The sequence below is a fragment of the Sapajus apella genome, unplaced genomic scaffold, assembly GCF_009761245.1.
Source record: "Sapajus apella isolate SASKATOON/1434 unplaced genomic scaffold, GSC_monkey_1.0 scaffold74, whole genome shotgun sequence".
NCBI lineage: Eukaryota > Metazoa > Chordata > Mammalia > Primates > Cebidae > Sapajus > Sapajus apella.
Window position 1 is genome coordinate 5462684 of NW_022437014.1, and position 14394 is coordinate 5477077.

General features: G+C 42.8%; 1 protein-coding gene across 2 annotated transcripts in view; it reads left to right on the forward strand.

Annotated features, from left to right (window-relative positions):
* The first annotated feature begins 7221 nt into the window (after positions 1-7221).
* Positions 7222-14394, forward strand: part of FBXO34 (F-box protein 34) — a 93308-nt gene continuing 86135 nt past the window's right edge. The window contains exon 1 of one of the 2 annotated variants that reach the window (XM_032251137.1): positions 7222-7456. The gene's annotated coding sequence lies outside the window, so the exon portion shown is untranslated. Of the gene's footprint in view, positions 7457-7629; positions 7900-14394 lie in introns of those variants that run through there. The other variant, XM_032251140.1, reaches the window with a different exon arrangement.

Consider the following 14394-nt stretch of genomic DNA (forward strand, 5'->3'; position numbering starts at 1 on the left):
ACATATGTGTGTGTGTGTGTGTGTGTGTATGTGTGTGTGTGTGTGTGTGTGTGTATATATATATATATATATATATATGAGCTTGATTACACACCACTATTACTTATTGAGTACCTTCTAGGTATCAGGCACCGAGGTTGGTATTGGGATAAAGTAATGAATAAAACAGTTCCCATGCTTTCCAAAGCTATCATTCTACAGAGGTTGTAACAAATAATTTCTAGTGTAATTAGTGTTATGAAGGAATTAAACAGCTTTGTGAAAGAGAATAATTTTGGGGCAACTAGATAGGAAGGCTAGAGAAATCCTGGCTTGAAGAAGCTCTAGCCTCCTCATGCCACCCCAAATAAAAATAAAATCTAAGCAAAAACTGTGCTGGCTAGGCAAACATACGTTAAGTTCCCCAGTTTTGCACTTTCCCCGCCACCCCCAGCACCTCCAAAATCCCTCTAAATATAAATTCTGGCACCTTCAGTGCCCCAAAGAGACTATTAAGCCAACACCTATGGTAGCGTTGGGGCCATTCAGGCGAAAAGGGGTGAGGAATCTTCCAGGCTGAGGGACCTCTGGATGGAACAGAGATTGCCTGACTTGACAGAGAAGCTAACATAATGCTTTCATTGATTTCAGTTGCACTGCACTTGAGTTCCATACACTACATAGAGATTTTCAATGCAGGGGCATCAGGAATGCAGATTGGCACTTTGAGAATTCTACTAAAATTTCAAACATTAACAAGCAACTTGGAGATCATTGTGGCCTGTTATCTAATCTGCCCAAGTGTTAATTTTGATGAAAAGAATGTGAAGATTTCAGTCTAAGCCTTGCTTATAACTTTAGCAAGAGAAGGAATTTCTCCTTTTATATGTGAGATAGGGGCACAGTGGCTTACCCCTGTAAACCCACCACTTTGGGAGAGTTGAGTTGGGAGGATCATATAAGCCTGGGATTTTGAGACCAGCCTGGGCGACATAAGGAGACCCCATCTAAACAACAACAAAAAATTAGCTGGGAACAGTGGTGGGCATCTGTGGTCCAAGCTACTTGTAAGGATGAGGTCGGAGGATCACTTGAACCCGGGAGGTCAAGGCTACAGTGAGCTAAGTTGGTGCCCCTGCTGTCTAGCCTTGGCGACAGAGCAAAACCCTGTCTCAAAAAAAAAAAAAAGCATTGAGATACATGTGGAAATTGTGTGACTTACTGTATTGACAGTGCAGAAACCATCCTCTGTGTGTTCCGAGGGCAATATCATGGAAATAGGAGAATCTGGGACCTTGATTCATCTCCCATTCATTTTACTGGGAGAGGTGTCCTTGTTCTACATGTCTCTTACACCTCTTTATGGGGGTGCAGATGACCATAACACAATTTGATCTAAGGGACTTTAGAAAAAAATTAAAATTATCTTCGAAACTATGTATGTATCAGGGTGAATATTTTTAATTCTGCCAAGAGTCTCCAAAGACTCTTGGTTTTTAGCTCTTATCAGATATTCATAGGGGCACAAGATCCAAAAAGAAGGATAAAAACTATGATTTCCTGGTTTCAATACTTATTTATGTCCCTCACTGTCCACATCTCAATTATAATAGATACCCATATCTGTTAAACAGTCTGCTGCCTTGGTCCTCTAGTTTCGCCTTAGTTGTTCTATTTCTTGTGGATATTTATATTCTCATGGCTGAGTAGCCCCTGCCTATTCCCCCATCATCACCACTGAACTTCACACATGCATAAACCTGGGCATAAGATCAGGGCTTGAAGCACGTTCCAATGGCCACATTCCAGGCATATTTAAGTGCATGCTTTACCTTTGCAAAGTTGAAACTTCTAAAAGCACTTTTGCTTCTCTTTTCTTTTTTTTTTTTTTTTTTTGAGACGGAGTTTCGCTCTTGTTACCCAGGCTGGAGTGCAATGGCGCGATCTCGGCTCACCGCAACCTCCGCCTCCTGGGTTCAGGCAATTCTCCTGCCTCAGCCTCCTGAGTAGCTGGGATTACAGGCCCGCGCCACCATGCCCAGCTAATTTTTTGTAGTTTTAGTAGAGACGGGGTTTCACCATGTTGACCAGGATGGTCTTGATCTCTTGACCTCATGATCCACCCGCCTCGGCCTCCCAAAGTGCTGGGATTACAGGCTTGAGCCACCGCGCCCGGCCGCTTCTCTTTTCTTATTTGGTCTTTATAACACCGTCATGTAGGTAGAGAAAGGCACCTAGTGGCCTAGCTTCTGCAGCAAAGATAGGTCTAGATGCAAAGTCTCATGGTGTCTGCTCTTGGTTTCCTTTCTCCAGCAGGGGGAAAGTAAGTTTGATAAGGAGGGGCCAGGGGTGAGAGGGAGAAGATCAATTGGTAGGTGTCCTAGTCTGTTTTGTGCTACTATAACAGAACACCTGAGACTGCATAATGTATAAAGAACAGAGATTTATTTCTTACAGTTCTGGAGGCTGGGAAGTCTAAGGTCAAGGGGTTCACATCTCCTGAGGGCCTTCTTGCTACGTCATTCCATGTTAGAAGGTGAAAGAGCAAGAGAACACGTGACAAAGCAAGAAAGTGCAGATCACCAAAAGGCAAATTGATTTTTTTTTGAAAGTCCCTTAGATCAACTTGCCTTATGGTGATCCCCACTCCCATAAGAGTGAGATAAGGCCAAGCTTTTTTCTTTTTTTTAGACAGTCTTGCTCTGTCACCCAGGCTGGAGTGCAGTGGCACAATCTTGGCTCACTGCAACCTCCACCTCCTGGGTTCAAGCAATTCTCCTGCCTCAGCCTCCCAAGTAGCTGAGATTACAGGCACCCACCACCATGCCTGGCTAATTTTTTTTTGCATTTTTAATAGAGATGGGGTTTCACTATCTTGATTGGCCAGGCTGGTCTTGAACTCCTGACCTCAGGTGATCCACCCAGCTCGGCCTCCCAAAGTGCTAGGATTATAGGCTTGAGCCACCATGCCCGGTCCAAGCTTGCTTTTATAGTAACTCACTCTCTTGATAACTAATCCACTCCCTTGATAATAGCATTAATTCATTCATGAGGACAGAGCCCTTATGACCTAATTGCTTCTTAAAGTTCCCGCCTCTTAACTTTGTTGCATTGAGGATTAAGTTTCTAACATATTTAGGGGACGCATTCAAACCACAGCAGTGCGTGTTGAAGTAAGCTTATTAAGGAATAAGTGATAGGTTCTTAGTTTTTTGTTTTTTTCTGAGCAGAGAACAGAAATGAAACCAAGTCTATACAAGACAAGGCCATTGCACTGAGTTTTAATTTAATCTGATGTTTGCTAGCTTGAGACAACTAAATTTCAATTACTGATGGAATAACCAAGCTTATATACTATCTATATGTGGAACTTTTCTGCTGCTGTGCCACCTTGGTCTTGTTCTTCCTTCAGCTCTTACCAGTCCCATGGCCTCAGTATGCCACTGCATGCCCACCTGGGGAGAACCTTCCAGAGGACCTACCACAGGGCCTGTGGTTTCATGTACTATACTGGCTCGACTGGCTTTGTTTCTAGGGGATCATTGCCATTATATAAATGGAGAAACAGAATCAAGAGAAGGACTTGCCTAACATGGTTGCATTCTCTCCTAGTTCTTTCTCCTAGAAAGGGACTATTCAAAGTGTGGTCTGCTGGCCAATCTGAGACAAGAGCAGAAATTGAGAATACGATTTTAGAAACTTTACTAGCAAATTGATGGAATAATTCTATGTCTATGGACTTTAATTATAAATAATTCATAGGCAAGTAGCTCACTCCTGTAATCCCAGCTACTTGGGATAGATTGAGGCCATGGATTTGAGACCAGCCTGGGTAACATAGTGAGACCTCCCATCTCAAAAAAGAGATGAAAAAATATAATAATTAATAGTTTGGGCTTTTATTGTGTCTTTTAAAATTAATTTCATTTTTATAGTGGTTTATTCAGTTTTATTATATTTTATAAAATAATCAGTTCAGAATGTACTAAATATTTAAAAAAAAAAACAAAATGACAACAAAACTAATCTTTACGAATTGTTTGAGAAGCACGTGAACTCTGATGGAACTTTTGATAGTGATGTACTATTCACATGGAAACCACTATCATTTCAGTTCAATGATACCTGCATGGTGCTTTGTAGTTTCAATGTCTCTGAACCATTTTAGACTGCCAATAACAATACAGTGTCATGGTTGGGGCTCCGGAATCTTTGCTAAGTTTGACTCTATACCCTGGGCCAAATAGCTTAATGCTTTAAGCCCCAGACTCCTCCTTTGAAATAACAATAGTCCTTATCTCACAGAGGTGTTTTTCTGATTAAATGAAATAATGTATGCAAAGTACTTAGCATAATGTCTGGATGATACATCATAAATGTAATGTTGGATACTAACACTATGCAGTAAAACGCCATTAAAAAAATATATATGCATATGTTTTTTTTTTTTTAGAGACAGGGTCTCCTCCTATTGCCCAGGCTGGAGTGTAGTAGTATGATCTTCGCTAACTGTAGCCTTGAGCTCCTGGGCCTGGCCAATACCATTATAAAATACACATTATACTAATCTATCATTAAGAGAAACGTGTACATCACTAATATGGTTATAATTATTAATTAAACATTTAAGCAATATTAAGTGCAATACCCTTTAGTGAATACTAGAATATAATCTTTCCCCTAGCAGTTTAGAATCTAGCAAGGGCTATTAAATACACATATGGAAGATGTGTGCGGATTAAAGTAAGGGCCATAAAAAAAGAGGAAAAAAATTGGAGGAATCAACTTTTTGATTCCCCTAATCAACTGGAATCAAGAGGTTTGTTTTGATTTTGTTTGTTTGTTTGTTTGTTTTTTGAGACGGAGTTTCGCTCTTGTTACCCAGGCTGGAGTGCAATGGCGCGATCTCGGCTCACCGCAGCCTCCGCCTCCTGGGTTCAGGCAATTCCCCTGCCTCAGTCTCCTGAGTAGCTGGGATTACAGGCATGCGCCACCATGCCCAGCTAATATTTTGTAGTTTTAGTAGAGACGGGGGTTTCACCATGTTGACCAGGATGGTCTCGATCTCTTGACCTCGTGATCCACCCACCTCGGCCTCCCAAAGTGCTGGGATTACAGGCGTGAGCCACCGCGCCCGGCCGGTTTGTTTTGTTCATTTGAGATGGATCCAAAAGAATATATATTGAAGTTTTATAATTTTGAGCTAACTACGACAGAAGTTTCAAATGATCATGATATATTGGGCTAATATTGATTATGTATTAAAGAAGACATACAGTTTGATGCCAATGTGTACCATATAACATCCCTCCTTAATTTTTTTTTTCATTTTGACACAGAGTCTCACTCCATCACCCAGGCTGGAGTGCAGTAGTGCCATCTCAGCTCAGTGCAACCTCTGCCTCCTAGGTTTAAGCGATTCTACCACCTCAGCCTCCCAAGCAGCTGGAATTACAGGTGCATTCCACTATGCTCAGCTAATTTTTGTATTTTTAGTAGAGACGTGGTTTCACCATGTTGGCCAGGCTGGTCTCAAACTCCTGACCTCAGGTGATCCACCCTCCTCGGCCTCCCAAAGTGGTGGGATTACAGGCGTAAGCCACCTTGCCTGCCCTTACCCTCTACAATTTTTATTAAAAATATGTGTATAGATAAAGGTCTAGTTGGAGATAGTAAGTGGTTATTTCTTAGTGATGAGATTATGGGAAATATTTATTTTTATTTTGTTCTTATGTTTTGATATTTAAGATTTTACACATATCTTTTACAAGAGTTTTATAATTGGACAAAAGTACTTTTGTTAAGGACTGGCTAAAATCACAGTTGCTGATTTAAGTGTAACTTGGTACAACCTTTTATTTTATTTATTTATTTTTAAAAATAATTTTACTTTTTATTTATTCCAGCTCAAAGGTAACCTTTCTTTTTTTTTTAATTTTTTTATTTTTTATTTTTTTTATTTTTATTTATTTATTTATTTATTTTGGACGGAGTTTCGCTCTTGTTACCCAGGCTGGAGTGCAATGGCGCGATCTTGGCTCACTGCAACCTCCTCCTGGGTTCAGGCAATTCTCCTGCCTCAGCCTCCTGAGTAGCTGGGATTACAGGCACGTGCCACCATGCCCAGCTAATTTTTTTTTATTTTCAGTAGAGACGGGGTTTCACTGTGTTGACCAGGATGGTCTCGATCTCTTGACCTCGTGATCCACCCGCCTCGGCCTCCCAAAGTGCTGGGATTACAGGCTTGAGCCACCGCGCCCGGCCCCAAGGTAACCTTTCAAAAGCCATTTGGCAGTTTGTATTAGTAACTGTGAACGTGCTGATACTCTTTTTTCATCTAGTAATTTCACTTTTGGGTATCTTTAAAAATCTACATTCATGAAGATAAAAATCTACATCCATGAAGATCTCTTTATAATGGCAAAAAGTGAGGGGAAAAAAGTTATGTCCAAGAATAGAGAATTAACGCAGTAAATTTCGTGTCCACTTAATGTAATTTTACGCAGGTGTTAAACTGGTTATGAAGCTTATGTAGAAATATGAGAAATACTTATAAAAGTGAAAAGAGGATGCAAAATCACGTACCACTGCTATTACAGTGTTGTAAAATAAATGAGATGGGGCAAAAGGTCTAGAAGAAAATACATTGTCCTCATATTTTTCAGTGTTGTTAATATTACAATGAAAATAATAAGTTTAAAGGTTGAGGATCAAAAGTTCCTCACTGGCCTTCTGATTTGAATGTAGAGTATAAAAAATTTATATCCATCATTAACAAGCCCTTAAGCTTCTACAGACTTTAACAGTTTGGTGTGAACCTCAACGTTTATCTACTTTCTGACAGGTACTCCTGCCGTGATTTGCATAGGAAAGAGAGTCAGAAGGGACTCTTCCAATTTTGTCGTTTACAAATTGAAGCTCTGAACCCCAGCCTTCCAAGGTAGCAGCAGAACCAAGATGGGGATCCAGGTCTACTGGGTTATCTAATAGCATCTGAGACCATTTATAGCTTCAGGTCCATCCACGAATATAGATGAACTTGACATGTCTGCTTACTGAACCTTGGCGTCACTACCCTTCTGGCTGGCCTAGAGGGGTTTGATTGCTTTCCCCACAGTAGTGCTCAAACTTTCACTCTCCACCACTTGGGGGCGGCAGACGCGTCATCCAGGTCTCCCTTTTTACTTCCCCCTTCCTTCCCCTAGCGTCCAACAGAGGACGCCGTGACACCTTGGTACCGCGGCCCCTCCCCCGGCCAACCGTCGATTGGGCCGGCGCGTGACGTCACGCCGTTTTAGCCAAACAAATGGGTTTCGGGGCGAGCGTTGGGCGCCGCCGCGCCGCGCTGGGTGCTCGGTCCGCCTCAGTGGTGGGGAGCGAGCCAGGCCTCCTGCCGCCGGCACCGCCGCTGCTGCCGCCGCCACTGCATTGGGCTGGTGCAGCCCCGGGCCAGGCCGCGGCCGGGGCAGTAGCGCAGGTGGGTCCGGGCCGGGGTGGGGCGTGGTGCGAGGGCCGCGGGGCTGGGGTCCGGCGGCGGCCACCGTGGCCGCTCCCCGCCCCCTCCCGCCGCTTGCCTGCGCTCCCGGGGCGCCGGGCGGGTGGGGGCAGGGGTGCCGCCCGCGGGTCCCGGGCAGGGACCCGGAGGCCTGCGCCTCCTCCGGGGCAGCCCTCCCAGCGCGCACGGCCCGGGTGCTAAGCGCCCCCACGGGCCACGGAGGGTCGGGCGGGTAGGCGGGAGCGGGGTCCTGGGTCCCGGCTGAAGCCGAGGAGATCACGGATAGGCCGTGAGCGAACACCGGACCGGTGCTCCCACCTACGGGACTCAGGGCGGTGAGGAAGTCAGGGTCTGGACTGGGGTCGCCTCGCCCCTGTCGCGCCCGCCCTGGCTCGGCCACTCTGCCCTTTCCTGCCCCAGCGCAGGTGAGCTGGCGCTGGACCTCAACCTTCCACGGGGATGGGGCGGGGTGGAGGCTGGGACAACTCCCCGGCCTCTGGGCTGGCGCAAGTCGACTGCGGTTCGGCCCAAGTCCGCGATGAAGTCATAGGGCTGTGGGTCCGCGTGTCTGTGACGTCAGAAAATGGGTCCTGGGATGTCACCGCAGGCCCGGGCGGGGACCTGGACTCGCGGAAGGGCCCGGGGGACCCGCAGGGGAGAAAAAGGAAGTTGTCTTCCATCGATGCCTGGAATCACAGTGGATTTGAATCGAAAGTTGTTCGATATCAGCATTTTGGAATTTTAGTGTAATAGTTGTTCATTTCTTTAACTTTATGTCAAGCAAGCATCGTTAGTACAGCTCAATATAAGACATTTGACTTAGAAAATTTAAGTCAAGGTAGGAGGGTTTTTTGGAGGGTGTAATGTAAAAAGCCTTTTAGGAAGCTTAAATTCATAGTTTGATGGTTTGCGGTCAGAGTTACTGGAAAAAAAAAAAAAAAAAAAAAACAGTTACAGTGCTGATACATCAGTTTGCCTTACCTTTTTTTTAAAAAAAACTGGACGTCTGCTATCTGCTGTTAGCATTTTTTTTTGTTAGAAAATGGCTGGGAGATGGGAGAGATTTTTTTTTCTATTGTAAAGGGAGGGAGGAGTTTGAATTAATTCAACATTTGTCTTAAATGATAATCACCTGAGGAGTTCATTTATCCAGGTTGTCCTATCCTACCCCATGCTACCATGGATAATTGAGGGTTTTCTGTGGTTTAGAAGTTAGCAACAAGCCTTTTTCTTGCTTTCTAAGACCCTGCTATAACTTAATATAATAACATATCCAAGGACCGCTTGTCCGGATAGGTAACTGAAATTTTGTCTGTAGTGCTTTTAAATATGAAATTACAGAATTTTACAAAAGTGATTTGCCTATAAATACTGTTTTTCTTCCAAAGCTTTCAAAAAAGATCTAACTGGAAAAGAAGTTAGTCACTTGTCATAGTGACCCTCGTCAGGCATTCCAGCATATCAGTACTTTCATTCTTTCATTTCCTCCTCTCTATAGAATAATGTAAATGGAATCTAGTTCAAAAGGTAGATGGCTTAAAGTTGAGTCCTCAATCCTTCCTCACTGACTTGACTTGTAATGGTAGGGTTTTTTTTTTTTTTTCCTCTTTCAATACTTCCTGTTCCCCATTTGCTTTTTAAAGGTGATAAATTAGTGTCTCTCTGGATTTTACATCAACATGCGCATGGAAGTTGTGCCCATTTTAAGGCAGGAAATAGAAGCAAACATTTACCACTGTTAGGTACTACTGGAAGTTCACAAAACAAGGTTTTCCTGTAAATCTTATTTTGATCCTCACCACAAGCTTGGGAATTTGACAGCATTGTGTGTACTAAAAGTTCTGGTTTTTTCTTCCTTCTTTTAAGAAATTAGGAATTGTATGCTGACAGTGTTGAGTGAAGGCTCTGAAGATACAATTTGAGGCTCTGAATCACCGGAGACTGAGAGGCATCTGAGTTAATATGGAAACTGGTGATATTCAGAGTGTTAGTCAGACTTCTCTTTAAGATGAAAGAATCTTGGCAAGATATTATGTAATGCAATTGAAGGAGGTCCAAAATGGACAAATGGACACTTACATGTGTCTTTCCCAAGTAGTAGCCATTCTGGGAGCCAGCTAAATGGCTCTATGTAAGTTAGCTGTACTAGTGTTTTTTTTTTTTTTTTTTTTTTTTTTTTGGGAAACGGAGTCTTGCTCTTGGGAAACGGAGTCTTGCTCTGACACCCAGGCTGGTACATTCTCAGCTCACTGCCACCTCCACCTCCTGAGTTCAAGTGATTCTCCTGCCTCAGCCTCCTGTGTAGCTGGGACTACAGGTGCATGCCACCATGCCTGGCTAATTTTTGTATTTTTAGTAGTGATGGGGTTTCACTGCGTTGGGGAGGCTGGTCTTGAACTCCTGACCTTGTGATCCGCCCACCTAAGCCTCCCAAAGTATTGGGATTACAGGCATGAACCACCGTTCAAACCAGGTGTACTAGTATTATTGGGAAAGGATGAAAGTCAGACTAAATGAGAGTTGAAAGACTTCAGCTGGTAAGGAGATAACTGCTCTTGGGCAGTGCGTTTTCCCCCTCTGTTTTGCTTAGCAGTTATGAAGCTTTTATTTTTCCTCATGGAAAATGAGTTAATAGGTGAAGAATAAATGTCTTAGTGTATATTGATGTGACTGAGGAACAATGACAGATATTTAAAAAGCCAGCTTGTGAGTGTTGTATAATTACCTAACAAGCCATAATTCATGTTAAAGATTTTTACAGTCTGTTTCTATTTTTGACAGGATATTTTTCACCTCATGCTTTCCAGTTTTGGATCTGGGAAGTAGCTTTTACTTCTTATGAATGGTTTTATGGAAATTAATTTTGAGATTGCTTTTATTATTTTAAGTCATTTTATTCACTTACATCATTTGAAGGCAATGAATTAATCAATCTTTGGTTGTATGGCGTCTTTCTGATGGATAAAAGCAAACGTCAAGAAGAATGGGAGTGCTGTGCTATTTCATAGAAATTCTTTAGGATATGTTTGTTGGATCAATTATTAACAACAATTAGGATTTAAATTCTTATAAAATTTTCTACTTTATTTTTTAAACTTAATTTATGTTTAGCTAGTTTAATTTGACAGTTTTTATATTCTAGTAAACTTTAATCTTATTTTAATATTTCTTTGAGAGAGAACATACTTATCTTTAGAGACATCATTTAGTGTTGTCTTCCAAAATTTGCAGCTGTTTAGAACCAGATACTTGAGGGAAGCTACTATGGTATGATGAATGCCTTCGTTGTTAGGTCATGTGTGACAAAGGCAAAATTCAGCAAGTGCATAATCTGCAGTCCTTTGGAAGTAACAAAAACAAAAAAGAGCAGATTAACTCAAAATGCATTTAGGTCATCTGGAAATTGAATTCCTGTCAGTTCTTATCTTTGCATAATTTATCTTCTCTCCTTTAGTTAATGCTTATGGTATTTTGAAGCTGATGAACATACTGTATTTTCCAGGAGAGCATTAATACATTGTAGTTTCTTAGTGTTAGTTAAAAGAACTTAACTTTTCATTCCCACCTCCACTAGTTAGTGCTCCACAGAAGAGGCTCTCATTAGTTCTTTTTTTTATTTTTATTTTTTTAATTTTTAAAGATGGGGTTTCACCATGTTGGTCAGGCTGGTCTTGAACTCCCAACCTCGGGTGATCTGCCTGCCTTGGCCTCCAAAGTGCTTGGATTACAGGCGTGAGCCACCGTACCCGGCCTCATTAGTTCTTTTAAAAATACTCCGTTTCGGGCTGGGCGTGGTGGCTCACGCCTATAATCCCAGCACTTTGGGAGGCCGAGGCAGGTGGATCACGAGGCCAAGAGATCGACCATCCTGGTCAACACGGTGAAACCCCGTCTCTACTGAAAATACAAAAAATCAGCTGGGCATGGTGGTGCGTGCCTGTAATCCCAGCTACTCAGGAGGCTGAGGCAGGAGAATTGCCTGAACCCGGGAGGTGGAGGTTGTGGTGAGCCGAGATCGTGCCGTTGCACTCCAGCCTGGGTAACAAGAGTGAAACTGCATCTCAAAAAAAAAAAAAAAAGTATTCTGTTTCAGAAATCTAACATGTACAGTTCCTCAGTACATTGTAGGTGTGAATATGAAACTAAATGCTTTGTAAGTGTGATTATTGCATTGTTAGGTACAGATTTCATTCATCCAACAAACATTTTTTGAATATTTCTGTACCAGGTACTCAGCTAGGAACTGTGACACAGGGATGAAATGCCTTTGCTATAAGGACCCTTAACCTTTGTTTTAATATTGCCTTGCTAAGGCAGGTCTTGAGTCTAAAGAGGCTAGAATTGGGTCAAGAGGATAACTATGTTATGTTAGATTGGCCAGAGGCCTTAGTTAAAGGTCAATTTTACTGGGCACAGTGGCTCACGCCTGTAATCTCAGCACTTTGGGAGGCCGACGTGGACGGATCACAAGGTCAGGAATTTGAGACCAGCCTGACCAACATGGTGAAACCCTTTCTCTACTAAAATAGAAAATTAGTCATGAGTGGTGGTGCATGCCTGTAGTCCCAGCTACTTGGGAGGCTGAGGCAGGAAAATCACTTGAACCCAGGAGGCAGAGGTGGCAGTGAGCCAAGATCTCACCACTGCATTCCAGCCTGGCAACAGCAAGACTCCATCTCAAAAAAAAAAAAAAAAAAAAAGTCAATTTAAGGAGGTATTAGAAACTCAGTTAAAAAGAATAGGGAATAGCTTATCATAGCCCAAGACAGACAAAGGGCCTAGATACCCCAGATTGGATTTGTGCTGTAGTGAATGGAGCTTAATGAGTTTGGGCTTCCTTTGAGGCAAGAACAAGTGCTCAAGACCAGAACTAGTCTATATAGGCAATTTAAAATTAGAGGCAGAGAAAAGAGGGACAACCGGAATTCCTGTTCTCTTTTTCTTTCTACTCTCAGGTATGCATATGCATATACCTTCTTTTTCTTTAAAGTCAATCATTTTCTTTCTTTATTTTTTATTTTTATTTATTTATTTATTTTGAGACGGAGTTTCACTCATGTTACCCAGGCTGGAGTGCAATGGTGCGATCTTGGCTCACCGCAACCTCTGCCTCCTGGGTTCAGGCAATTCTCCTGCCTTAGCCTCCTGAGTAGCTGAGATTACAGGCACGTGCCACCATGCCCAGCTAATTTTTTGTAGTTTTAGTAGAGACGGGGTTTCACCGTGTTGACCAGGATGGTCTCGATCTCTTGACCTCGTGATCCACCCGCCTCGGCCTCCCAAAGTGCTGGGATTACAGGCTTGAGCCACCGCGCCCGGCAATCCTTTTCTTTAATTGATGAACTTGGTAGATATGCAAGCCTCTCACAGCCTTCATTTCCAATGTTTGCTTTGTTTCTTGAAGATTTTCTAGTGAAATACTTCAATCATTACAGAAAAGTGGAAAGAGTTGTTTGTACATTGTATACCTAAATACCCACCACCTATACTGTTAGTCATATTTTGCTATATTTGCTTTATCGCCTATTGGTCTATCCATTCATCAATCCTTTTGTTTTTGTTGTATTTCAGAGTAAGTATTCTTTTTATTTATTTATTTTTTAAGATGGGGTTTCACTGTGACGGCCAGGCTGGTCTTGAACTCCTGACCTCAGGTGATCGACCCACCTCGGCCTCCCAAAGTGCTAGGATTACAGGTGTGAGCCACCGTCCCCGGCCTCAAAGTAAGCATTCTTTACACCTAGTCATTTCCCCATGCCTATTAACTATTTGTTCACTTGTTTTTAGGTGAAACTTCTATATAGCAAAATATACAAATCTTATACTATTCCCTTAGTTTGAACAAGTTAAGACATTTGTGTAACCCATATCCCTGTTGGGATATAGAACATTATCATCACCGTAAAAAGTTCCTTCCCACACCTTCTAGGTCAATATCTCTCTCTCTCTCTTTTTCTTTTTTTTTTTTAATTGAGTTGGGGTATAGCTCTGTTGCCCAGGCTGGAGTGCAGTGGAGCAATATTGACTCACTGCAGCCTCCGCGTCCTGGATTCAAGCAATTCTTCTGCCTCAGCCTCCTGAGTAGCTGGGATTACAGGTGCAAGCCACCACGCCTGGCTAATTTTTGTTTTTTTAGTAGAGACACTTTCACCTTATTGGTCAGGCTGGTCTCGAACTCCTGAACTTGTGATCCGCTGCCTCAGCCTCCCAAAGTGCTGGAATTATAGGCATGAGCCACCGAGCCCAGCTTCAGGTCAATTTCATTACCTATTTAATCACCTGCAGTCTTATTTCTACTAGTTTCTTCTGAAACTACTTGTTCAAATGATCTACTTCGTTAGAAGTACGTTAGGGTAGTGTTATGCTTGGTGTTAAGAGTATAAGGAAATGAATACAGCCCTTACTCTCTCTGTAAGCTTATGATTTAGTTTTTTGTTTTGTTTTGTTTGTTGAGACAGTCTCACTTTGTTGTCTGGGTGGAAGTAGAGTGGTGCAATCATAGCTCATTGTAACATCGAGCTCCTGGACTCAAGCCATCCTCCTTCCTCAGCCTCCTGAGTTAGTTGCACCTACAGATGTATACCACTGTGCCTGAATACTTTTTTTTTTTTTTTTTTTTTTTTTTTGAGAAGCGGTCTTGCTGTGTGGCCCAGGCTGGAGGGCAGTGGCTATTCACAGGTGCAATCCTACTGCTAATCAGCATGGGAGTTTTGACCTGCTTGGTTTCTGACCTGGGCCACTTCACCCCACTTAGGCAACCTGGTGGTCCCCTGCTCCCAGGAGGTCACCATATTGATGCCGAACTTAGTTCCTACACCTGATAGGCATAGTGCACTGTAGCCCAGAACTCCTGGACTCAAGCCATCCTCTAGCCTCAGCCTCCTGAGTAGATGGGACCACAGGCACGTTGCTACCATGCC